Source organism: Petaurus breviceps, unplaced genomic scaffold (assembly GCF_028583685.1).
Source record: "Petaurus breviceps papuanus isolate PSGF00001 unplaced genomic scaffold, PetGlider_PUasm1.0 40, whole genome shotgun sequence".
In the NCBI taxonomy this organism is placed as follows: domain Eukaryota; kingdom Metazoa; phylum Chordata; class Mammalia; order Diprotodontia; family Petauridae; genus Petaurus; species Petaurus breviceps.
In genome coordinates, this window is record NW_027186315.1 from 10,286,674 (window position 1) to 10,313,533 (window position 26,860).

Sequence of the window (26,860 nt, forward strand, 5' to 3'; positions counted from 1 at the left end):
TGAGGTATTTTACCTCTTTTTCTAATTTTTCATTCTTGTTGTTTTGCTTGGCTAATTCTTGGTTCCTCATAGAGTTATTTGTTTCCATTTGGTTAATTCTGGTTTCTAGCAAATCATTTTCCTTGGTTAATTTTTGAAGCTCCTTTTCTATATCATACACTTTTCTTTTTAGAGAGATGTTTTCCTCATTATAATGTTTTTCTAATTCTGCTATTTTCGTTTTGAGAGAATTATTCATTTTGTCTTCTATCTCTCTCATTTTGTTTTCAAAGTTCCTTTTGATCTCATTTAGGAGAGCCCTCTGTGCTTGGGACCCATTCCCTGTTGAAGTTTCAGCTGTGGGTGTGGAGTCCACATTGTCTCCCACTGAGGTTGGTTCCTACCTCTGAGGATAGTAGAACTCCAAAGTCTTTGTCTTTGTAGTGTGCTTTCTACCCATTTTGGGGCAGGGTCCTAGCCACGCCCTTCCTCTAGGATCCCAAGCCTTTATTGTAGAGGGTTTTGCCCTGGGTAATAGTTACTATGTTTTTAGGGTCAGAGGTGGGGTTTGGAGCAAGTGGGGTTCACTCTGTCATCCTCGTCTTTGGAGGTCCTGAAAGGGGCTTTTAAAAACAAAATTTCTGGGCTATGAAGTGGTAGCTCCAGGAGTGTTTGCTGTCCAGTACTGTGGCCCCTGTATTTGCTTCTTACCTTGCTCGTTCCAGTCCCAGACCTTTGGTGATAGGCTTGGTAGTAGACCTTGTGGTTGGTGGGAAGACTTGCCCTCCAAGTTGATCAGGCCCCTTCCCGGCCTGCTTCTGCCGCACCTTCCTGGCCTGCGTCTGCTGCGTAGAATATATAGTTTTAGATTTTCAATAAGTAGTTGGACATAGGAAAGACAATGTTAGGATAGAAGTTAGCTAAGGATAAATAATTCTAAGAATCATCTGCTGAGATATAATATAGAAGAGAAGGGGTCTCAAGATAGAGCCCTGGGAGGCATTCATGTTGTATGAAGACAATCTTAATGCAGATTCAGCAAAAGAGCACGAGAAGAAGCAATCACACGGATAGGGAGAGAGAACAAAGGAAGAGCAGAGCCAAAAAGGTGTAGAGACAAATATCAAGAAGGTAATTTGTCAAAGGCTGTAGAGAGGTCAAGAAGGGTGAAATCTAAGAGAATACCCTTAGATTTAACAAGTATATTGTGGGTAACTTTGAAAAAAAAACACACTGTTTTGGTTGAATGATAAAGTCAGAAATCAGACTGAAAAGTTAAGGAGAGTAAGAGGAAAGTAGAGGCACTCTTGTTAACAGATAACTCAAGCAGCAGGAGTTAGTATTTAGAGACAAGTCTGCTCTTGAAGTAGTCATAGTAGTTGAGAAGGCCTTGAGCACAAAGGGAAAAGTTAACAACATTGAGTACTTACTAAAGCAGAATAATTTGGGAAGGCTTGGGATCAGGAAGACAACAGATAACAAAGTTGGAAGGGTCTAATATAAATGTGAAGTTAGAAGGCAAAAGTCAGCAGGTTGAATCAAGGGGGCTACCTCAGAAGGCCTGGAGTGAAGACGGAGGTCACAAATTGGCCAAGACAACATACTAGTGAATGAGTAATCCATAGGATGTCTTCAATGCAAAAGACAGAGGCCATAGTTGGGGGTTGGGAGGGCAAATTATTACAAAGAAGAACATTATGCTGAAATATGATTATCAAATTTTAATGTTCATGTACCCAGATTAAAAATTCCTACATAAGATGATCTCATGAGAATCCTTTTGGTCCTAATAGTTTATTAATAATTCAGATACACACAAGTGTATATATACAAGTATGCATATACATATGTATATATGTATATTATAATGAGTATATACTTTAAATTCTTTCCTAGAACTGCAGAACTCCACTTACAAATAAGAAATGGCCCCATAGTAATATTATCTATTCCTATCTATCACTGTCTGCACATTGGGAAGCCAAAATAATTCTGTCTTTTCTGTGTACATAATACTGCTATATTGCAACATCCCATGTTACTAGTAGGTATCAAGACACTTCAATATTTCGCATATTAAGGATTTCACAAGGGTGAAATTATTCCTCAAAATGTGTTGTGTAAGTCATAACCCTTTACAACTAAGCAGAGGATCTTCATTAATTATGGTCAAAAAATATTATTACCTTTACACTTAATGGAAATGAATTCCACTGAATGTTGCTAAGGTTGTCTTCTCAGAAAAAAAAAGTATATATACCAATTTGAAAATGGGTTGAGAGGATTTTGGTTCCAAGATTTCTTTTCTTTTCTTTATCAGCTATAACTACATGACAAATGGTACTAAAATGAAATTGTTTAGCTTTTTAGTTCCTACTTTGACTTACTCTTTGAAGCATAGTTCTTAGAATCTCAGGATTGCTTCAAAGTTCAATGAGGCATTTAAATAATATAGTTAGTTTGAGAAATTAAAGGTCTTGGGTAAAGCAAAACAGGTAAGTTTTCCACTTCAATGAATTGTAAACTAAGATTTCTATATAGAATATTTAGACCAGAAAAGAAATATTCATAAGAACAATATCACTCAATTAATTTTGTATAAATTACTTTTTTCAGTTATCAAACATTAATTTTTCCTCTTTCAAATTTAAAACAAAAAAAACAAAACACTTGCAACAAATATCATTCATCATTAGTCTTTGAAATCACTGTTGGTCGTTGACTTAATCAAAGTTCTTGTCTTAAACTTTGATTTTTGTTTTTTGTTGTTGTTTTTACAATGTTGTTTTAGTATAATTTATCATAAAAGCATAAATGAGATTTTACAATGCTGTTTTAGTATAAATTATTTTGATTCTTATTTCATCCTGCATGAGTTTAAGCAAGGCTTTACAGTGTTCTCCAATAAAAATATTTTTCATCATTTTCTTTGGCATGATAATTTTGAAGCAAGTTTCTCTGATAAAAATCTCATTTCCAGAACACTGTATTCAAATCTATAAGAATAAGAGTCACCCCATGATTGATAAAAAGCACAAGGATATGAGCAGAGCTCTCATGGGAAGAACTTCAACTTTTCTATAACCCATTTAAAAAAATGCTCAAATTTGTCAAATGCGACCCAGCACAGTCCTCATTCACTCAAATAAAAGTCAACATCAAGTCATGTCATCATTTCCCTTATGTCTTGGTCCTCTTCAAAAGTAAAGAACAAACACAACCTTTCCATCTCTTTTATCAAATACCAAAACCTTAAACCAATTTAACTCTGGAAGATTGGACAACAATAGGTCTCTGCCAAAGCACACATTGGTTATATTTTGGGCCCTCCTGTCTCAGAGTGAATGTCATTAGCAGCTGTTTATTTTTTGACCAGCAATCCTGAATGTCTTCTCCCAGTTTGATTTGTTTTTTTTTTTTAAAGCTGCTATGCCTTGACTCAATTCTTTAAGAGACCTATTCTCTGAATGAATATTACCTCATGCAAAGTGAGAACATGAAAAGGCCTTAGCCTAAAAGGGCTAGAGTCTTCCATTCCATCCTGGGCCATCTCCAGTCATCCTGATGCACTGGACCCAGATGATTCTGGAGGAGAAAGCAAGACTGGTAACCTTGCACAGTCTTTCCTCACTCAAATCAAAGTGTACTGCAAGTCATGGTAGCATTTCCCTGATGTCACAGTCCTCTTCAAAATGCAAAAAAAAAATGCACAGCTAGAATTACCTTGCTGATCTCTTTAAATGCTCTGGCATTTTCTGAGTGGTGCAATAGAACATGTTTTAATTTGCAAGCCCTAGATGGTTTTCCTCCAAGCAGAAGAGATACGCTATTTTTTAAAAACTTTAAGCCCCCACCTAGTTTTTTTTTTCCTCCACTAAGATATAGGTTCAAAGTGACATGTTTTTCCATAAAATAAACTAGTTTTATCCATAATAAAGATATACCCTAGTCAATAACAACCCTTTCCTCCTCTCCACCTTTTTGAAGGAATTCTGGGAACTTCTTTACTGCTAAAATATCTGTACTAGTATCCTCTCCCGACTTGCACATTACGGAATCCTGTGCAATTTTTAAATCATGCAACCAACCATTGATTGCTCTAATTATCTTTGTTCCATCAGGGTATTTGCCTTTAAATCTTTAAGACTTAGAACGTTGCCTTGAATTGTCATCAAACTTACAGAAATATCTTTTTGACTCTGCTTTTCTCTCCACAGAGTTAATATTTCCTCTGTCTCTAGAATAGCACCTTCTCTGCAAGATTAAGTTCATTTGTTATCAATGATAATTGTGGTCCTCTTTTATATTTTCTAATAATTTTCATTTATTTGTATACATATTGGCTTCTGCTTAAAAGTTCGTTCACTTTTCTACTCAAGAGATGCTTGCCAAAAACTATGGTGAAAATATAAGGATCATTCTTGAACATAAGGAGAGGCATAGAAGTGACTTAGAGATGCTTCTTAACTTCCCACTGACATTTATGCTCCCCTCATCACACAGTGTCTTAAAATATTATATCTGATTTGTGTGAAGAATTTTTATAATTTTTATAAACATGGATTTCCTTCAGAATTCTTTACATGAAGTTGAGTTTTCATAATGTGAATTCTCATAAAGTAAGAACAATTTGTATATGAATGTGATGGAAATCTATTGTGCTCAATAAATTATGAAGGGGATAATTTCAGAAAGATCTGGGAAGTTTTATTTGAACTAAAGCAAAGTGAAGTCAGCAGAACTAGGAAAACAACTTTAACTGTAACAATAATAGTGCAAAGATAATCAAATGTGAAAGACTTAATAACTCTGTTCAACACAATAAACCACCATAATTACAAAAGATTCATATTTAAGACTGCTATCTACTTCCAAATACAGAACTGATGGATTCATATTGCAAATTGAATACTTTTATATTCATTTTTTTACAATTGGGAACCTGACTAATGCAGCCAATTGTTTTACATGGTTTTATATTTTAGTAGGTTTTGCATTTCTTGACTTCTTAGTGGTGGAAAGAAAGACTTGGGGAATGACAAAATGTGGAAGTGCAAATAAAATCAAACTGATATAAAAAGGTTTGCCCCTGAAGTTTTATTTTTATGAAACTCTAAAGCTTGGACTCCAAAGAAATCAAAGGAACTCATATATACAAAAATATTCATCAAAGCCATTTCTGTGAGAATGTGCCCATCATTTGGGGAATGGCTAAAAAATCTATCTGAATGAAACACATTACTTTTAAAACATTTATTATTCTGAAATGTGTTTGAATATCAGATTTTTCTCAAGGCTCTAGAGAAAATAAATGCTTTAATTCAATCCACTCAAAAGCAGTCTTTGGTTTTCCCAAAGTGTCAAATGTTCTGAAATGGCAAAAAAAAATCTGGAGTATATTTTATGTTTATTTCATAAATATTGTCATGGGACATTTTCCTCATTAGGCCATAATGCTTGAATTAAATATAGGAATCTGAATATTCACAAAGCTATTGTTTTAGAAGACCCAATCACGTTAAATAATAATATTGAGAAATAGGTTAAAAAAGAAGGACCTGAAGAGGGTTCACAAACACTCCCAGTATATATGGGTACCCCATTCTCTCCTTGTATATAATGTGTTCTTACTATCATTTTGCTACATTGTTGATGAATACTGTCTATTTTTATTTAGTTAGTTCCTTTATATACTGTTGGGCAGGATCTAGAGAGACAGCCAGTCAATAAAAATCTATTAAGTCAGAAACTGTGCTAAACTCTGGGAATACAAAAACAAAAATAAGACAAAAACAGTGCCTGCCTTCAGCTGGCATGTGGGAGCAGCAACAAGCAAATTGTTACATATAGGAAGAAGAGAAAATTTAAGAGAGTTTTGGAAATGCTTCCTGCATAGGATCAATCTTAATTTGGGACTTGAAGGAAGGCAGGGAAGCCAATAAGCAGAGATGGGGAAGAAAGTCATTTCAGTGAAACAGTGAGTCTGTATGCATTTCTCTTTTTTTATTTTTGCTTTTATTTTGGTAGGGAAATTGGGGTTAAGTGACTTGCCCAAGATCACATGGCAGATTTTTGTGTTAATTTTCTGAGGCCATATTTTAACTCAGTTCCTCTTGACTCCAGGGCAGGTGCTCCATTCACTGTGCCACCTAGCAACCCTATATGCATTTATCTTTAAAAATTTATTAAAAATATTTTAATTGCTTGTGAACATCTAAGGAATATCTAAAATAATAGGTATTAGAAGGCCAATCCCAAGTTGTCATATGTATAATAAAATAATTTCCATTAATATCCAACACTGATGCCTTAAATTCTGCTTCTTCAATTGAGGAGACAGATTACATGGTGTATACACGACCCATCTCATGGAGAAACAATCCAAAACACAAAAATTACACAACCTATTTCTAACTTCAAGAAATACAAACTCTTGGGGCAACCAGGTGGCACAGTAAGAGCACCAGCCCCAGAGTCAGACCTGGGATAGAATCCGGGCTCTGATACTTAGTACCACACCCAGAAATAACTGGCCATTTAACCTTGAACAAGTTACTTAACCCCAATTGCTTATTAAAAAAGAAATATAAACTCCTTAAACATTATTTTGGTTAATTTTGATTAAAGGGTATCCAACAGTTATCTTCCTAATGTTTATTTGCTTCCCAGTTTGGGTAATTCTAGCAGCACTGAAGATGAAAGTAGCTGTCCTTTATCTAGTCATGCCAGTTCTCTTCTGTCTCTTTCCACTTTTGGACAGTTTCACCATAATTGAGATAATGAATTATATACCTAAATTTGTTGTACGTCTTGAAAACTCAACTCTATTTTCCAAAAATTATGAAACATTCTGAAATATCCTAACAGCATTCCTTGCATTATTTTAGTTTAACTATAACATCTCTCTTGCAAATGCCATATCCCTTCTAAACTTGTCCTCTGATGACCTCTCCTAATACTTCTGCTAATTCACATGTTTGAGAAAATGGAAAATATTTTTCTTCTCCTATTACTCTTTCTCAACTATATTTCTTTTTTTAAACAATACTTTTTATTAATAAAATTTTGTATAAAAAAGCATTACAGATCGAAAGACCTATTTACAAAGTTCTGTTTGTTTTCTCACTCAGGGTCTAATTGTGGATCCAACACTGCATAAGAACTGTGACCTAATGCTACACATACAGAAAAGTACAAGAAATCCTTCAGAGTACAGTAATTTCCTGACTCTCAATCCAATTTGATTAACACTAAAAGCCAAACATGGATATTATCCCACAGACTGAAATAGGATCAGAATGTACTCTTGTCATTACCATTTGATTTCTTCCATCTTCAAGAAGACACTTTCCAGTTTGCAGTGAAGAATGTAAAATCTAAAGTCAACTCTGTGCACGGCCTGCTATTTTCTTCAGTCAAGCAGAAATGCTAAGCACTGTAAGGTTACCGCTTATGCCAACTTTCCATACAATATAGTCTAAGAAATATTTTGAAATACCCTACATAGGAACTGCTTAAAACAAAGGGGAGAAAAAGCAGTTTTAAAAAGCAGTTTTGTTTAAGTCTCACACTTTACATATACATATACATATATATATATATATATATATATGTGTTGACCATTTCTTCACTGATATCTGAACTGAATTTAGGTCTTGTGTTTGCAAAACTATCAGAAGGAAAACTGACACAACTGTCATCAGAGGATGATGAGTTTTCCATGGAAATCAATTTCACATTTCTGAAATTTTTGAAGTTCTTCTTTACAAAGTGGTCCTTTTGCTGCATGCTGAAAGGATCCATGAGTGGTAGCAGGAGTCCACAAGAAGGGTGCTGTAATGGGAGGCAACTGCTCTGGGGGAGCAGGAGCGTGAGCAGCAGAGATTGATAACAGCAGCTCCACTGAAGCCAGAGGAGTGTGATAAAGGGAGTGTGTCTCAACCATATTTCTAGCATTATTCCTCAATTATTTTTACTCTTTAAAGGTATATTTATTCTATTTATGCATCAGTCTCCTTAATCATCTATGAAATATATTTTCCCCTCAATTTCTAAAAATGCATTTGGTGCATGACAAGTGGTTTTCCTCTCCACATATTGGCCAAAAATTCCTCATACTTGCATATTCATGTTTATGAATTAACAATTCATATGAGTTAATTCAACGAGTTAACAATTTCTCTGATGACTAGTGTTTTTACCTTCTTTCACTATTCAGTTCAGGTGTTTTAATTAATATTGTCTCCAGAGAAGCTATTTTCACTGTTGCATTCACCATGCTAATGCAATTTCTAAGTGAAATAACCCTTGAAGTGTTCTCATTAAAACTAATATCTCAAAATTACTATATTTAACTTATATTGAAAATATGTCATGTCAGTCATCTTTAATATTTCACTTTGAAAATAAAAGGACATTAACTACATTTTCTCCTTAACACTAAATTGGAAAATTCAAAAACATCTTTCTCTCATCACCTATTTCTTTTCTTCTCTGTTCTCCTTACTGAAATTTCTGGGTAAAATTATTTTGCAAAGGCTTACTGTGCTGCCAATCAATACCTGATACAGTTCAGATTTCTTTTTAGGCATCATTTAGACAAAATTTTCCATAATCATAGATGTCTCAAGTTATAAATGCATTCTGTGTTTTGTTCATTTCCTTAGTCTGATATATTTACCTTGGAAAATTCTGTATGATACCTGTTAAGAAGGTTCCAAGTCCTATTCTGATGCTACTCTATATTACATTATGTAAAGTTATTGAAATAAACTCAGTTTTGTACATCATTTTATACAAACACATGCATATATACATGTATGTGTGTATTTGTGTGTGTATAAACACATGCACACACAAATCTACACCCACATTTCCCCAGTCTTTCTTTTTCCCCAAAGTTGAATTATTAATTTCTATGGGCAAGTGGCTAGATCATTCCCATAGAAAAACTGTTCAATGTTCATGACTCCAAATTTCACAGTCCTTGGTATATTTAATCAGAAATCAACGACAGAGAATAATACCAAATTTAATGTATACCACTACTACAAAGATGTGTCTCAGATTTCCTATTAGTGATAATTTAATGTTATTTTTAGCAGTCCCGCACCTATAAGTTATAAAATAAGTTAAATTGAAATGATATTCTAACTCAATTATCTGTAAATAGAATTCTCAACCCATCAAACATGTAATGAACAAAATTGTGTAGGTAAAGGAAATCCTATTGATGAATTAATAAAGTCAAAGATTTTTGAGTTGGAGGATACCTTCAATATCATCTATAATATAAACACACTAATTTTACTAATCAGGATCTAAGTTCCAGATTATTGAAGTGACTCACCCATAATGATTCAGGTTGCAAGTGGCATTGCTAATATTAGAACCAAGCTTTTGCCACTCCTAAACTAACACTCTTTACAATGTACCTTTCTCATTCTTATCAAAAAAACATACATCTTTCATGTAATTGACACAATCAAATTAGGTGCTAAACCTTATCACAATATACATGATAATCTAAATCAACTGGAATATAATCATTAAACCAATTAAATATCCATCTGAGAATTTTTGTGGACACCCAATACACTTACATGGTCATTCCTTGTTGCTGGTTTTTGGCCAAATCCACTGGAATTTTAGTTAGACTTTCCCTTTACTTTGATTAAAACATGTTATTTCTAAAATTAACCACTTTTTAGGATACAGAGAATTAGATGGCTAATAAGGATCTTTATCTTTCCAGATTCATTTCTGAAAACATAATGGCTCTGATATAATGAGCCATATACATTTAAACAGAAGACTCAAAAAGAAATATATCCATACAGATGTACAAAAAAAGATTTGATAGTGAACTTGTTAAAGTGGGCATTTGACTGGAGGTTGGTGACTGGTCTCTCCATCAAAATGTAAAGTAAATTAAACATGAAAACTTCTACGGAGTCTGTGTCATATGTTTTCAAATAACTGTGAATATAATTTTATTCTCCCTAAGATATTTTTTGACAATCATCACTTGCTCTGGACTCTGGGCCATGTCCTGCTGCTTATGCCATATACTTCCCAGTCCCAAATACACATTGCCTGACTTTTATACCCTCTAGTCATTTATTTTATGCTCTAGTAAAACTAAATGAGATTAAAACTTAGAGATTTTTTTTCATATTTTTTCATGTTTTCAAATCACACTTGAAATAGTAGTTCTAAGACTGTGCATTTGAATAGTAATTCCCTTTGTCTTCTTTTTGAGTAGTTTTTTTTTAATAAATGTTACTAACATATGTGCAAAGATTCTTCTTGTCCAAGGCATATCTCCACTGCTACTAAAATTCCAGCAGAGGAACTTTATTTCCCTTCAAAAGAATAGCAAATTTCTTTAGGCATATATAACAAATGAAAAAGGGAATTTTATAAAGTTTCAGGTTTTGATTCTATCCCAATTTACCTTGAAAATATATACTCACATAAATATAGGTTATACATTATATTTTATTATATTATATTATTTAGAATATATTATATAATATACATTATATACAATAAAGTATAGGACCTGCTTAATATGCAATGCTCTATCTTGGAAGAAATGACATTTAAAACCTACTGAAGTATTTTATCCCCAGTAGATGAAAGGAAGACAGGGCAAGGTGGTATAGGAACAGATCCTCATGAAAACCATAGATTTTATTTACTTATACAGTCTATCTTTTGAAAAGGGAAAGCAAGTTAAGACAATTTTGAATTTTCCCTATAGATTAAGCTAATTCACCACCCCTGACTTTCCCCTAGAACTCATTTTTGACAAATGTCCTAAAAAAACACAAAATAAATTAATTACTAGTTTTGGTGCTAAACTATCAAACAATGAATACAATACAATGTGATTCAAATAGCAAAAATAATGCATTAAAAATAAGAAAAATAGAGAGTGATGGACTCTTCAGAAGATCATATGATAACAATAGTATATATAAATGAAACTGGAAGAAAAAAAGAGAAATAGGATATAACAAGCACTTCTACCATATGTTTTCCTCATACAGAATGGTAGAACCACCATGTTTGACTTCAAACACCTCATTCACTAATTTTATGGTTATGATGAAGTACAAATAGAACTTAAGATAAAGGAAATAAAAAGAACCTGGTTAAAGTCAACAAAATCTGGAAGCACTGTAAGAACTCTTTTTTTTTGCAATATCTGAGATAAAGGGGCGGCCAGGTGGCTCAGCGAGTAAGAGCACCGGCTCCAGTGTCGGGATGACCTGGATCAAATCCCGGCCTCAGATACTCAGCACCACAACCAGAAATAACTGGCGGTCTAACCTTGAGCAAGTTACTTAACCCCGATTGCTAAAAAAAAAAAAAATATCTGAGATAAAAAGAGAAACAAGATAATATTGTGAAAAAGATTATGCTGTGAAATTTAAAAAAAAACCTGAGTTCAAATCCTACCTCTGATAGTTAATATTTGTGTGACCTTGAGAAAATTATTCTGTCTCTCTGGGACATACATTTTTCCATTTGCAAAATAGTGGAGTTGATTTGAATGGCACTTGTGACCCTTTTTAGTTCTAGATGTATATTGATAAATTTCTTAAGATAAAGAAGGGAATCACAAACAGCATTGCCATAAAAACATTAAAAACATGAACAATTTTCAATACTGATATTTTTCTCCTTTAGAATGTCTTTAAAGGGCAGCTAGGTGGTGCATTGAGTAAAGCACCAGCCCCTGAGTCAGGAGGACCTGAGTTTGGTACCGGCCTCAGAAACTTAACACCCGTGCACACACGCACACGCATGCACACACACACATACACACAAAAAAAAAGCTTGCCGTGTAACTTTGGGCAAGTTACTTAACTGCAATTGCCTTCCAAAAAGCAAAAAAAAAAATCTTTAAGAAGTATCTGCACTTACTAAGCCAGCATCCCAAGTGAAGATATGAAAGAGGATCAATTAGGCTTTTGCTTTATGGAAGGGGGAAGGCAGGGCAACTGGGCTTAAGTGACTTGCCCAAGGTCACATGACTAGTGTTATGTGCCTGAGGTCAGATTTGAACTCAGGTCTTTATGACTCCAGGGCTGGTGCTCTATTCACTGAGCCACCAATCTGCCCCCAGCAAATAAGCTTTTACAAATGATTTTTTTTCCTGATTACCACTACTTTAAAATTTTTATTGTATAATTTGTTGTTCCATTGACTAATTTCTTCTAGTATACCTTTCCTTTCACAGGGATCACTCCATATAACAAAAACTATTTTTAAAGGGAAAAAAAAGGAAGAGGGGAAAAAAAAAAACTTCTTAACAAAACTGATTAGCAACAGATTTGGGGGTTATTTTGATATGCAATTTGAACTTTCTTTTTATTGAATTATTAAAAATATTGAATGCTTCACAAATTTGAATGTCATCCTTGCACAGGGGCCATGCTAATCTTCTCTGAATTATTCCAATTTTACTATATATGCTGCCGAAAGGAGCACTACAAATGATTTTTTTTATAGCAGACTATACTTTCCCATCATAATGAAATGTTTATAGAATATAACTCCCATATGGTTTTTATTGTGGTATTGATTTTCATAAGACATTTGATTTAACATACCAAAAATAAATCCTTCATAATTCCCTTAAAAATATGGACTCTCCTGAGCATTTGATGATATCATATAAATTTCTTTAATAGATGAAACCAAAATGGTACCTTTGTTCAATGATCTACTGATCAATATAAGTGATAAAAATAGGGAAATACATTCTTTTGATTAGTGTTCAACAGGTACATGATGGAAGAATAGTGTCTGAGTAAAGGATACATTTATTATATATAGTACAGTAGACATTTGTGTGGATTACATCAAACCTCAGAACACTTTAGCGATTCCTAAATTGCATTGACAGCCTATAAAGATCAGCCTAATAGCATGAAGACTAGAATTGGCCATTGTCTAGGTATGTGATCAGTGATGGGAAATGAATATTGAGAATGATGGGAAAAGAGTAAGGTCGATTATTATCTATGGAATGGTTCATCATTTTTTTCTCAGGTTACTTTTGTTGTACAAAGAAACAACACCATTTTACATGTCAGTATTGTCCTGATCATTCTTTATATCTTTGAATCTCATGAACCCACAAAGAATCAGAACTTTGGGTCTTAAATTATGGTAAATATAAGCAGACTGTAATATTTTTAAACAATTAATCAATGCACATTTTTCTTTTATAATTAATTATTTTTTTTATTTTTCAACATTCACTTCCATAAGATTTTGAGTTTTAAATGATCCCCCTCCTCTTTTCCTTCCCCAAGTCCATATGCAATCTGATATACATATACATATACATTCATTTTAACATATATTCACATTAGCCATGTTGTAAGATAAGAAAGATGAAAATAAAACAAATCAACAACAACCAAAAATAAAGCATATAATATGTTCTCCTCTACATTCAGACTCCAAAGTTATTTCTCCAGATGTGGATAGCATTTTCCATCTTGAGACTTTTGGAGTTGTCTTAGATCTTTCCATTGCTAAGAACAGTTAACTCCTTCAAAGTTAGTCATCATGTAATGTGTCTGATTTTATATACATATAAATATATACATTTATAATATAGTATTATAAGTATATAATGTATATAGCATATATTAAACATTTATATAACTATATATTATATTATAATTACATATTATATATATATAGTATTTTATATATAGAATACAGTGCTCTCCTAGTTCTGCTCACTTCACTCATAATCAGTTCATAAAAGACTTTCCAGATTTTTCTGAAGTCTGCCTGATCATAATTTCTTATTGCACAATAGTTTTCCATTATATCCATATCCCACAACTTGTTGAGCCATTCCCCAGCTGATGGGACATCTCCTCAGTTTCCAATTCTTGGGCAACACATTTTTGTACACCTGGGTCTTTTCCCCATTTTTAGAATCTCTTTGGGATAAAGACCTAGAATTGGTATTGCTGAGAAAAGGTATGCACAGTTCTCCCCCCCCCCCCCTTTGGGCATAGTTCCAAATTGTTCTCCAGAATTATTGGAACAGTTTACAACTCAACCCACAGTGCATTACTGTTTTAAGTTTCCCACATACTCTCCAGCATTTCATTTTCCTTTTTTGTCATGTTAGCCAGACTCATAGATAGGATGTGGTACCTCAGATTTGTTTTGATTTCCATTTCTCTAATCAGTGGCGATTTACAACATTTTTCATATGGCTGTAGAGAGCTTTAATTTCTTCATCTGAAAAATACCTGCTCATATCTTTTGACAATTTATCAATCAGGAAATTATGTGTTTTTTTGTTTTATAAATTTGACTCTGTTTTCTATATATGTCAGAAATGAGGCCTTTATTAGAGACACCACATGTGAAAATGGTTTCCCAGTTTTCTGTTTCTCTTCTAATTTTGGTTGCATTGACTTTGTGGTGAAAAAAAAACTTTATAATTCAAGTTAATAAAAATCACCCTTTTTACATTTCATAATGTTCATTATTTCTTGTTTGGTCATAAATTCTTCACTTCTTCAATCTTAAAGGTAAACTATCCCTTGCTTTCCCTATTTGTTTATAGTATCAGCCTTAACATCTAAATCATGTACCCATTTTGACTTTATTTTGCCATACGATGGTTTACATATGTTGGTCTGTGCCTAGTTTCTACCTTACTATTTTCCAGTTTTCCTATAAGTTTTTGCAAAATAGTCCGCTTTTATCCCAGAAGTTAGAGTTTTGGGGTTTAATAAACAGTAGATTACTATATTCATTGATTATTGTGTCTTCTCTACCTAATGAATTCCACTTATCCACCATGCTATTTCTTAGAAAGTACCAATAGTTTTGGGGTTCACTGTTTTATATTACAATTTAAGATATGTTATGACTAGGCCAACTTCCCTAGCATTTCTTTTGATTAATTCCCATTATATTCTGAACCTTTGATTCTTCCAGAAGAATTTTACAGTTATTTTTTCTATCTCATTAAAATATTTTATGGAAGTTTGATTGGTATGGCACTGAGTAAGTAAATTAATTTAGGTTGAATTGTCATTTTTATTATATTAGCTCATCCTACCCATGAGCAGCTGATATTTTCCAAGTATATAGATCTGATTTATTTGTGTGAAAAGTGTTTTGTAATTGTATTCATATATTTTCTGAACTTCTTTTTGGAAGGATGTTTCCCAAATATTTTACAATGCATACAGTAACTTTAAATGTAATTTATCTTTCTATCTCTTGCTGTTGGTTTTTTTTAGTAATATACAGAAATGCTGATGATTTATAACGGTTTATTTAATATCCTGCATTTTTGCTATATTTGTTAATTATTTCTAGAATTTTTTTACTTGATTTACTAATATTCTCCAATTATACCATCATAGCACAAAGAGTGATAGTTTTGTTTCTTTTCTGCCTCTTCTAATTGCTTCAATTTCTTTTTTCCTACTCTTATTGCTAAAGCTAACATTTCTAGTAAATATTGAATAACAGTGGTAATAATTGACATCCTTGCTTCACCCTTCATCTTATTGGAAACAATTCCAGCTTTTCTCCATTTCATATATCACTTACTGATGGTTTCTGATAGATGCTACTTATCATGTTAGGGAAGATTCCTTTTATTTCTATGCTCTCTAGTGCTTTTAATAGGAATAGGTGTAGAATTTTTTCAAAAGCTTTTTCTGCCTCCTTATTGAAATAATCATATTATTTCTGTGCTTATATGGTCAAGTATGCTGATAGTTTTCCTTATATTAAGCTTTAACATTTTGACAAAGAAGATTACACATAAGAAGTGAGGAGAGTGATTTAATCCGGCAAACATCTCAACAGAAAAGAATCATGATTAAACATTGTGTTGTCATTAAGAGAACACTTAGTTATCAGATAGAAGATGGGCATTTATGTCCTAACTCTACTACATAATACTTGTGTGACTAATTAAAAGTAAATTCATGGAACTTCGGCATCATTTGTAAAATTAGGGTATTGGACTAGATGGCATCTGAACTACTGAGTAAGTATCTGATAATGGGTAGTGATATTGAGAGAAAATATATGGAAAATTCTAAGAATGGATTGGTATATGCAAAATCATGAGAATTAAAAGAAAATTACCTGTCACATAGATCCACCGTGGAGAGATTCAGAGATGGAACTGACAAAAAGCTAACAGAATTAGAAAATATCATGAGTTGTGGTGTACCTATACTAATAGGTGATTGTGCAAACCAATCATCTATTTAAGTACATGTTTTTCTTTTAAATCATGGCTTATTCCTGAGATTAGTAATTGATAAATTCTACAAAATACATGTTCATTTATAAAGATTGTATCAGGTTGTTCATAATAATTCAATATTTAATAGGTAAGATGTTTGATTTATAGGTAATTGTGATGATTATTGTGGCCAAATAAATATGAATATACCTGCAAATGATTCCAAAAATTTATATCTCTATACTTGGTTCATTTTAATTACCCATTGATTACTTTGTTAGGGGTGAAAACCAAGATTTAATGAAGTTGTGCAATTATTCATAACAAAAGTACATTCATCAAGGCAATTTGAAGTTAGCTTGCCTTATAAAAATCCATAATCACTGCTGTGAATCACATATCTAAACTGAAGGTAAAACTAATGTTAAGTTTTTGAAAACACTCTTTTTGCAAAATTATGAAAAAGATCATCTTATAAACACTTTTCCCAGAAATAGTTTTTATTGCAATGTATTTGAATTTAAAATTAACAATCTTATTCTTAAAATAGCTAAAATTTAATTACAGAAATAGAAACGTTTGATAATCATTTATGCTTTTTTCATCAAGAATATTCTCTAATGAAACACAGATATGGTAGTTTTTACATTTTAAAAAAAATCATTGTTGTATAAAAATTTGAATAAAGATATGCTATTGGTATTCTGTTTCAGGGCATAGTATCCTGGTATCATACAGATGATTAGAATTTTAATCATGACTATATTCATACCATAGTGGATGAATATTTCAATGCCTAAATCAATTGTATCCTGATGAATTTTATTTAAGAATATCATTGTATCAACCAAGTCCAGATTAATTAAAGATTTAAGGATGTAAGTACTCAATGATCTGTGATGTGCTCCCTTTTCCTTTCACAAGGTAAATGTTCCATCATTCCATTCAAGGGGTTTGTCAAACATACATGGCAAATTGCATAGAACATGAATACAAGTTCACGATCATAAACATATGTATTGATAAGAGTTGATAGCCATTTATTTAGACCAAATTCACATCCTAATACAGTTGGTTTCAAATCTATAAAATCAATCGTGTGATACTATGTAACTAATTTTGTGTTGCATATGAAAATTTATCTTAAAATCAATGTACTCCATGGCCACATATTCATTTCATTCTACATACTACTGAGCTCAGGTAAGTATTATCATTGTAATCAAAAACAATTATGAAAGGAAAAATGTCAGAATGTTGCTTCTATTACAAAAGAGTCAATATGTAACATACATGATTCTTCCATTAACAATTATATTTATTTATATTAATTATTCAGTGCTTATTCAGTGGAAGGAACAACATTCCCTTTCACCTCTGACCTACCTTTTCTAGTGTTATATATCCCTTGAAGGGAGAGGAATAGGAGAAGAAAAAAAAAATATGAGAAGGGAGAATACCATCTCTTGTTGTTTAGGTTTAATTTCCATGTTCTATTTTACCTTTGCCACTAGCCCATCTTTCAAACCCCATCCCCTATCAACTGATTACTTACATCTAGAGCCTTCAAACTTTCCACCTTAAGTTCCAACCAAAAGTCTTCTACCCTTCTACTCTACCCTCTGGAGTGTCCATTCTTTAGGCAATAAACTTGCTTTCACCTGTAATCTTTTGCTATCCCATTCTTTCCATCTTCTAATTATCACTGAAACCAGGCTCCCTGCTGATGACATAGCTTTGATGACCATTTGATGACGAGTACTTTCCAGTACTGACTGCACCTTCACTCCTTCCCTTTGGCTTGCTGGCTAAGGTGGGTGTAAGGCTAATGGAATATAAGAGCTTCCCTGTCTATTAATAGGCCTATGTGACCATATGTATTCCTTTATTTTCCTTGGAACAGGGGCCATTTCCCAGGTCTAAAGGTACACAGATATTTCAATTATGAATGTCTTGCTGCCTTGAGCTCTGTCCCAGTTCGCAGTTGTGACACATCCTGAATCACATAGAGAACATGTTCAGGGAGGAGCTTGCTTAGGGGGAAGCTTGCTTGCAGGAAGGCTTTTACACCTTTTGTGCCAATTAAGCACTGAGTTGAAGGGTTTGTGATGCCTTCTGTCTCTGACCTTATTAGTTGAAAACTATATATACTTGGAAGTTGGTATTTTATTTTGAGTATCACTCATGAGAAGAATGTTTGCCTGAGGTCTTTGTGATTTGACCAGGTGTGACTAAGAGTAGCCATTGTTAAGAGCCCACCTGGCTTTGAGAACCCAGATCTTGGTGCTTCCTGGTCTGGTGATTATATCTCTATGACTTTGTTTAGACAGTTGGAACCCTGTCTATTGGATTCTTTCTTGGATATTCACTTACTTCTACCTATCTGTCTGCATTGCTTAATTATAATAAGATTGCTTGACCCCTTTGAAGCTGTCTTTCTTTTAGAAAAGCAGATCAAATTATCCATGCTAGCAGCCCTTCTGTGTGATGGTATTTTTGGTCTTATACCTCCACAGCAGCTGCAAGAATCAACACCACGGTGGGGGAGTCAGAATACTCCTTGTTCCCCATTGCCACTGCTAGGTTTTCCCTCTAACCCCATCACTCAGTAATTTTTCAGTTACCTTCCTTCCTTTTACAAACAATTTGGTACCTGCCTCACAATATTTTTCTTCTTCAGCTCCTCTCATAATTCCATATACATATTGATACTCTCACTAAAACACTTTACCTGGTCAGTTACTCCATGTACTCACTTCCCATGATCTACTCCTCCATCCAACACACCTGACAGAAATGTATCAAGTTGTATCAGGTTGTGCATAACAAGGCAATTCACAATAATTCAAGATGTTTGAATTATAGGTAATTATGACCATTATCATGCTCAAATAACTAGAAATATATCAGCAAATGACTCCAAAAAGTTATGTCTCTAGACTTGGTTCATTTTAATTATTCATTGAATAAATTGTATTAGATTGTAAGGAGTGAAAACCAAGATTTAGTGATGTTGTACAATCTTATCTTCATTTTATATTAACCCACAAATGTACCACCTCTATCTCCAAAACTCTCTGTTACTATATGTTTCTACCCCTCACTCTGCTTTCCCTTATCAAGACCCACTCTTTATCCACACCATCATCTTGAAATCCTCAACCTCAGAGTTTTTCTGAAGCTATTTCCTCTATCCTCTTTTTCCCTATCTTGATCTCTTGGTGAATTAGTTTACACTATACTGTCCTCTTCTATTGAGTTCCATGATGCTGAACCTAAGTCTTGAAAAAGTACCACCACCCACCCCCTTCACTGCCACAAACATGTTCCTGAACCACAGTAGAGAGAGCCATAAATCTGTTCCATTTTCACAGATTTGCAAATTTATATTACACATCCTCAACTGAGTCCTCACTGCTGTTATAAAATTCTATGATACTTCATTTTTCCACTCACTGTATCACTCTCCAAAGAATCTTTTCCAAATCTTTTCATACCTCCTAAAACTTCCCTTATCTTCCCTTCTCCCCACCTTTTCATATGAGAACTTTTCCTCATTTTTTACTGAAAAAAATGAGGCAAGAGTTCCCTCTTTCCCCATATTTCATATTACTTATTTGCTTTCTAACACTTTCTTCCTTCTCCTCTTTCATAAGGAGATAGCCTTACTGCCTTCAAAAGCTAATGCCTCTGCCCACATAAGCAATCCCATTCCATCTCATGTCTTCCCAAAGATTGTGTCTTCTCTCACCTCCACTCTGTCACTCATTTCAACCTCTACCCTGTCTGCTGTCTGCCTCTCAGTTGCCTACCAATATAATTCATGTTTTTCTTGCTCAAAAAATTCTAACTTGGTCTTTCCATCCCCATTAACTAACTTCTCCTGTCTGTAGATAAATTACTTTTATAAAAAACCCTCTACAATATATACATTTACTTTATCTCATCTCATTATCTTCTTATACCCTTATAATCTGTCTCCTTACCTCAGCATTACACTAAAACTATTCTTTCTGAAGTTACTAATGACTTTTGCTCAGTTTTCTTTCTCCTTGACCTCTTTGCAAACTTTGACTCTGTTCATTACCCTCTTATCACAGATATTCTTTTTTCTTTATGTTTTCAGGATAACACTGTCCCCTGATTTTCCTTTTCTCTATTAAAGTGCCACTTTTTAGTCTCCTTTTCTGGTTCCTCATCTAAGAGGTCATATTCTCTAGATGAAGGTTACTGTCAAGGCTCTTTCCTGTGCTTTATTCTCTTCTTTCTGTATACTACTTTACTTGGTGAACTAATAAGTTTCTAAACATTTAATTTTTATCCCTATGTTAATGAATTTCAAGTTTATGTATCCTACCCCAACTTCTCTGCTAACCTCCTGTCTCCCATCTCCAACTTCATTTCAGACATCTTGAACTGGATATTTAATAAACATCTTAAATTCAACACGTCCAAAACTAAACTTGTTTTCTTTCCCCTTAATCCTCACCCTTTCAAACTTCCCTGTTTCTATTGAGGGCTGTGTCATCATTCAATTACCCTCCTTCGTTATGGTTTTGTTGAGTGTCAGGCACTATGTTCTGTGCTAAGGATGCAAAGAATTCCTAACATATACCCTCTTCCTTCAAGGATCTTGCATTCTTTATTTTATTTTTAATTTATGCAATAAAACAAGGATTCCCATACAATAAAGAAGACAATTGTACATGAGATTGCAAATCTACTAAGCACAATTCATATTCTTTTCAAATGTACAAAAAAAATTATCTTGTAAATTTCTTTTTCCTTCCCTCTCTGACTATGTCCTGGAAATGATTACCATTAGACAAAAAATAGACATATGTGTATATGTATGTGTGCATGTGTCTGTAAAATTATTCTATATGTACATTTATTTATCAGTTCTTTCTTTGGATGTAGATTGTTATAACACCAATGTGATATTCACACTACCCATGGCAGCTATGAATATGCTGATGTAGCTGTGAATAACAAAATGTTACGGGTTCTCCACATGGAGGACAGAACCCAAGTATTCATTCAAACACCAGAAAACTGCATCCCAAAAGAAGAAAGCCAAATTTATTACAAAAACCACAATGTTGGTACACATAACTAATGTAGCAAACACCAACATTCCCAAGCCTTCCCAAACCTTCTCTCCATCAGGCCTTCAAATCAAAACAAAATCCCTTAAGCAAGAATGCCCCTGTGTCACTCACAGTAGCTGCTCAGCCTCCACGCTGTTTGCTCCCAGTAGTTCTGGCTCTCTCTGAGCTTGGGCTTCTCCTTATACATGGTTATTAGCTCCTCCCTCTTCCACCCCTTCCTGCTGCATCAGCAAGTTCCTCCCTCTGTGGCATTCACAAGTTCTGTTTCTTAAAAAAAGGCTTGATATAATCAAGGGCAAGACTCAACTTGAAATAAGGTGCTAAGTACTTGTTTGCTTACCATTACAAGGGGCTGGGAAGATCTTCAAATACGAATTACCAGTACAACTGCATATTCCTTCATATGTCCTTTATAGTTAATTTGAGTATTTATAATAGACAAAATAACTTATTCCCTCAAAGTAATTCTTAAAACAGTGCTTTGTTACTGTATATGATATTCTTTTGGTCCCATTCATTTTGCTGTTCATTATTTTAGGCAAGTCTTTCCATGCATTCTTTATTCTCTAAAATCATTGAACTCATCAGTTCTTATAGCACAGGAGTATTCCATCAAAATCATATACCACTACTCTCAGTCATTCCCTAAATAATGGGTATCACTGCACTTTCCACTTCTTTATCACCACAAAGACAATTGCTATAAACATTTTAGAATGTATAGGTCCTATTCTTTTTTTTTCCCTAAGCATCTTAGGAAACAGATCAAGTAGTGGTATTGCAAGGTCAAAGGATAGAGGTAGTTTATTACCTCTTTAGGAATAATTCTAGGAGAATGAAAGTACATCCCCCTTGGCATCTAGCATCCTCCCAGTGATTAAGGCCCCATTCTCTGTGGGATGGCACTCCCAGAGTAACCAGAAGCCCTCACATGTTGATTCAGAGGCTTCCCCCAGAGGGGTAGGCTGAGGCCCTGAGGTTCTTTTTGGGGAGGTCCCCTGATACCTCAGGGTCAGAGGACCCATCTATAAGGTTTTGTCCCTGGAGCTATATGTTGCCCTTGTCAGAGGTCCTTCCACAGTCAAATCCAGGTCTCTGGGAGAGGAGGCTTCCCCTAAGTTTAGCAGTGGCAGCTGTGGGGCTGTCTGAGGAAACTCAATGACCAGAGACATGCCACCTTCTCATGGCTTTCAAAACAAAGCAGATCAACACTCTGGGGAGCTCCTTCAAACCCACTGCTACCTGGGCCAAGAGGCACAAACTGACAGCCAAGATGTGGCTGTCTGAAGTTCACATAAACACCTAGTTCCAGAATCACCACATGAAGCTGAAGAACCAGCCTCAGGATGTGAGCTCCACCTCTACCCCTGACTGTCCTCCAGGCTTCCTTTTCCACTTCTAGGGGTCCCCAGTTCTCTGCAATTCTCAGTCCCCAACCTGGTCCAGGAGCCCTATGCTGGGGGCCTCACACTCCCACCTCTGTCCCCTCCACTTTTTTGTCCCAATTCCTATAAAGTTGGGAGAGGATGGAGGTAAATATCGTCAGTCTTTCACAATATAACAACTATGGGAATGTTTTTAGTAACTACATCCGTACAACCTATATTGAATTGTTTGTCTTCTCAGTGGGGGTGGGTGAGGAAGAAAGAAGGGAAAGAATCGGGAAATCAAAATTTTAAAAACAAAATTCCCTCTTCCCATACTTTCTATGCTGACCTGTCTGCTGAGCAGTTGCCCAGATGAGACTTCCTTCCTGAGGACACTGTGGCATTGGAGATCACCCCCCCCCCTTGGGGGTGATATTAGCACTGAGAAACAAGGACAGTTAAGGGATGGCGCAGAACAGGATCCCTCCAGGAGACAAAAGGGAGAAAAGACCTGGACCACTTTCCTCTGGCTTCTCCGCCAACTCTTCCAAATATGAACTACATATATATATATATATATATTTGCAAATTTTTGTTGAAGTATATTATATACAGATAGATAGAATTATTTATGGAAATGTTAAAGAATAGTTATCTTTTTTAAAAAGAATTCAACCTTGCTCTCATTGGATTTCACTTAAGGAGGGAATAACATATAAGATTCAATTGGGTATCTTGCCCTACAGGAAAGTAGGGGGGGAGGGGATGATAGAAGGGAGAGCAGATTGGGGAAAAGGGTAGTTAGAAACAAAAACTTTTGAAAAGGCACAGGGTCAAAGGAGAAAGTATAATAAATGGGGGTCGGGATAGGATGGACGTAAATATAGTCAGTCTTTCACAATAGAACAACTATGGAAATGTTTTTAGTAACTACACATGTACAACCTATATTGAATTGTTTGTCTTCCCAGTGGGGGTGGGTGAGGAGGAAAGAAGGGAAAGAATCTGGAAATTAAAATTTTAAAAACAATGTTAAAAAATAATTTTTACATGCAACTGGGAAATAAGATATAGAGGCAATGGGATATAGAAATCCATCGTGGGTTACAAGAAAGTAAGGGGGAAGATGGGGGAGGATATAAGTGAGAACAGATTGGGGGAAGGTGTATTCAATAGGCTTGTTATCTTGAGGTGGGGGTAGGGGAGAGATGGGGAAAAATTTGTAAGTCTAAATCTTGTGGAAATGAATGTTGAAAACTAAAAAAATATAAATAAATATTTTTTCAAAGAAGAAATAATTACAGATTGCTCTCCAAAATGGTGGATCACTTTAAAATTCCCCAACAATGAATGTGTCCCAATTTTTGCTCATCCTCTCCAATATTTGTCACTTTTCCCTTCTATCATTTTAGTCAAACTGGTAGGTATAAAATGGTAACTCAAAGTGGTTTAAATCAGCTTTTCCCTAAACAATAGTGATTCATAGCATTTTTATGTGACTATAAATTGATTTTATTTCTTTATTGGAAAACTCCTTTTTAATATACTTTGATCATCTATCAATTAGGGAATGAGTCTTATTCTTATTAATTTTATAAAGTTATAATTAATCTTTGCAAATCTGCCTCCATCTTATTTTTACTCATTATTTTCCTTCTCAGCCTCTCTTTTTAACCTGTACCTATTATATTACCATATCTTTTCCCCTTACTCTTTTATTCCCATTTTGCCCACCCTTCTAAAATTCCCTGTCTTATATTCTCCTCCTCCTAATCTCATTTTATACAACCTTGTAAAAGTGCCTCGACTATATCACCTAGTTTTCTCACTTCTGTACAAGTTAAGTAGACTTCTAAATCTCTTCAGATGTACACTTTGCTTCCTCTTCAAACCAGATAAGAGAAATATTCCAACATTAGAAGTCCTCAGCTTCCACCTATGTCCCTTCATAGTTCTTCCTTTCATTTTTATGAGGTAATTGCTCCTTTTTATATTTTCCTACTCAATTTCATTTTTAGAATTACCCCCTCATACAATACTCAATCACAATCTTTCTTTAAAACTAACTTAGTAATGGGGTGGCAGAGCCATGATGGAAAAGTAAAAGCAGGGACTTGATTGAAATCTCCACCAAATTCCTCAAAATACCTGTAGAAATGACTCTAAACAAGTTCTACACCTACAGAACCCACAAAATAACAGACTGAAAGAAATTTCCAGACCAAGACCACATGGAAGTTTGACAGGAAAGGTCTGATGCACCAATCTGAGTGTAGAGCACAGTCCAATATGGGCCATGCTGGCACAGACAGGTGTAAAGCCAAGCACAAGCAGCTTTCCAGAGGATTGCTGATGCGAACAGCTTCAAGGTTTTGAATACATAGTATAGTGAATTCTCTATTTATTTAGTAATAAACTAAGACAAAACATTCACAGACACCATAGTACAGCATTCACAATGTTATGACACAACAAGTTATTACTAAAGTGGCCAAATAGTTTTCACTAAAGTGGCCATATAGTTTAAAGCAAAAGATATCATTCAATAAGTCCCTAACTCAATCATCCTTAAATAGCAGACCTTCTTAAGGGACATAAAGTAAAAATGTCAAAGTTCTCCATCCCTAAGTAACAGTAAATCATCATTTTCTCAGTCAGAATTAGGAACCAAAGAAGAGGTCTTTTCATACTGATTGAGGCTGGCTCTCAGATTGCATTGTTCCTCTTCCATGGTCCCAGCTCCTGTCAAAATCTATCCAACCATCCCCTGGATTCAAATGCATGCCACTCTCAGTTCCTTGTCCAGCTCCTCATCCAGCTCCTTGTCCAGTTCCTCTCTGAGCTCCTGTTCCACGCTGAAGTTCACAGTGACCAGTACACCTCAAGCACTTCATAGTTCCTGTTTCTGAGAAGGTAAAGCTAAACAGAGTCACAATAATATCCATACATATTGCTGGCACCATCATTAATTCACTATCTGCCTGTGAAATCAACAAAGGTCCACTAACAAGGGTCTGAGAACTCAACACACATCACAAAGAAAAATCAACAAAGAGAAGAGGCAAAAAGAGTGCTGCCACCACAAAAGTTCTCTTCGCAAAATCCATCACCACAAGTGCTTTCTCAGTTCTGCTCTCTCCCAGCCTGAGCTTCTCCTTATATGTGGTCAGTAAGGTTGATTGAAGATTTGATACAATCATGGGCAAAGCTTAAAATAAACATGAAATGAAAAAAGGTGCTAAATAATTAAGTAGCTGAAATAAGGCATTAACTACTTATTTGCTTGCCATTACAACAGGGTGGAAAAGGTCTCAGGGAAATGAGTCACTGGCAGCTCTTATGATTTCCATTCTTCTCAACCCCCAAATATTAAAGACAACTTAGAAAGACAGCGGAAAGATCTGTTGGAATGAGAGAGGAACAATGTCTGGCAGGCTGTATCCCCAAGGGTGACAGCCATGACTGTAGTGACAGTGGCTGCAAAGCTTTCATTCATAAATGGTAGGGAAATCTAGTGGTTGATCAGAGAGGAAGTACAGGGCTCTCTTTGCTAATGCTGAGGCAGGATTTTCTGTCTTTGCCCTATGATCGTGGGTGGTGGTCCTAGGGGGAGGAGGAGTACTTGTGTGGCTGAGCTTGTGGTGGTGGAGTGGAAATCCTCCTCACTGTTCCAAGGCAGAGAAGAGTGCTTGTGGTCACTCAGAGATCAGAACACAGATCAGGAGAAGAGTAAACACTTAACTTTTCATCATACATTCTTTGAAGAATTAAAAATTTACAGGTTCCTAAAAATATCTCTGAAAACATTTGCACAAAATCCTTGAAGTTTGGAAGAGTATACCTGCCATGCTGGAAACAGAGTATTACCTTTACAGAGAGCTAAAAAGTCCAGTAATTAGCTGGGAAAAATGAGGAGACAGTAGGAAAAAATTAGATTATAGAATCTTAATTTGGTGAGAAGGAAGATCGAAACATACAACCAGAAGAAGTCAATAAATTCAAAACTCTGACATCCAATACCTCCAAAAAAATATAAATTTGTCACAGGCCATGCAAGAACTCATTTTTTTTGAAAATCAAAAAAGAAAAGTAGAGGAAAAACTGGTAAGAGAAATGAGAGTGATGCAAGAAAACAATGA

The 26,860-nt window shown here is 34.7% G+C and overlaps 1 non-coding gene across 1 annotated transcript; it reads right to left on the minus strand.

Moving 5' to 3' along the window:
* Window positions 1-12,373: 12,373 nt before the first annotated feature.
* On the minus strand, window positions 12,374-12,480 carry LOC138170931 (U6 spliceosomal RNA). The gene has a single exon (XR_011170773.1). It is a non-coding gene; the product is annotated as a U6 spliceosomal RNA (small nuclear RNA).
* Between the last annotated feature and the right edge of the window lie 14,380 nt (window positions 12,481-26,860).